Genomic DNA, 1,684 nt, shown 5'->3' with positions numbered 1-1,684 from the left:
AACTCGTTCGTTCAGAAAAAAGTTAGAAGCAAAAATTCCGATTTTGAGGGTCCAAAACAGGTTTTCCGCATTTTTCACACACTAGTTTTGTGAAAAGACAGAACAAGCAAATATTAGAACAAAAAAATCATAGTGACTTGTTTTTTACAAAAAGATTTGCGTGAACTCGTTCGTTCAGAAAAAAGTTAGAAGCAAAAATTCCGATTTTGAGGGTCCAAAACAGGTTTTCCGGATTTTTCACACACTAGTTTTGTGAAAAGACAGAACAAGCAAATATTAGAACAAAACAATCATAGTGACTTGTTTTTTACAAAAAGATTTGCGTGAACTCGTTCGCTCAGAAAAAAGTTAGAAGCAAAAATTCCGATTTTGGGGGTCCAAAACAGGTTTTCCGCATTTTTCACACACTAGTTTTGTGAAAAGACAGAACAAACAGCCATTAGAACTAAACAGTCATAGTGACTTGTTTTTTACAAAAAGATATGCGTGAACTCGTTCGTTCAGAAAAAAGTTAGAAGCAAAAATTCCGATTTTGAGGGTCCAAAACAGGTTTTCCGCATTTTTCACACAATAGTTTTGTGAAAAGACAGAACAAGCAAATATTAGAACAAAACAATCATAGTGACTTATCTTTTACAAAAAGATATGCGTGAACTCGTTCGTTCAGAAAAAAGTTAGAAGCAAAAATTCCGATTTTGAGGGTCCAAAACAGGTTTTCCGCATTTTTCACACACTAGTTTTGTGAAAAGACAGAACAAGCAAATATTAGAACAAAACAATCATAGTGACTTGTTTTTTACAAAAAGATTTGCGTGAACTCGTTCGCTCAGAAAAAAGTTAGAAGCAAAAATTCCGATTTTGGGGGTCCAAAACAGGTTTTCCGCATTTTTCCCACACTAGTTTTGTGAAAAGACAGAACAAACAGCCATTAGAACCAAACAGTCATAGTGACTTGTTTTTTACAAAAAGATATGCGTGAACTCGTTCGTTCAGAAAAAAAGTTAGAAGCAAAAATTCCGATTTTGAGGGTCCAAAACAGGTTTTCCGCATTTTTCACACAATAGTTTTGTGAAAAGACAGAACAAGCAAATATTAGAACAAAACAATCATAGTGACTTATCTTTTACAAAAAGATATGCGTGAACTCGTTCGTTCAGAAAAAAGTTAGAAGCAAAAATTCCGATTTTGATGGTCCAAAACTGGTTTTCCGCATTTTTCACACACTAGTTTTGTGAAAAGACAGAACAAACAGCCATTAGAACTAAACAGTCATAGTGACTTGTTTTTTACAAAAAGATATGCGTGAACTCGTTCGTTCAGAAAAAAGTTAGAAGCAAAAATTCCGATTTTGATGGTCCAAAACTGGTTTTCCGCATTTTTCACACACTAGTTTTGTGAAAAGACAGAACAAACAAACCTTAGGACAAAACAGTCATAGTGACTTGTTTTTTACAAAAAGATTTGCGTGAACTCGTTCGTTCAGAAAAAAGTTAGAAGCAAAAATTCCGATTTTGATGGTCCAAAACTGGTTTTCCGCATTTTTCACACACTAGTTTTGTGAAAAGACAGAACAAGCAAATATTAGAACAAAAAAATCATAGTGACTTGTTTTTTACAAAAAGATTTGCGTGAACTCGTTCGTTCAGAAAAAAGTTAGAAGCAAAAATTCCGATTTTGGGGGTAC

This window comes from Caenorhabditis briggsae (genome assembly GCF_000004555.2).
Source record: "Caenorhabditis briggsae complete genome, chrX, whole genome shotgun sequence".
Lineage (NCBI taxonomy): Eukaryota > Metazoa > Nematoda > Chromadorea > Rhabditida > Rhabditidae > Caenorhabditis > Caenorhabditis briggsae.
This window is presented reverse-complemented; position numbering follows the sequence as displayed.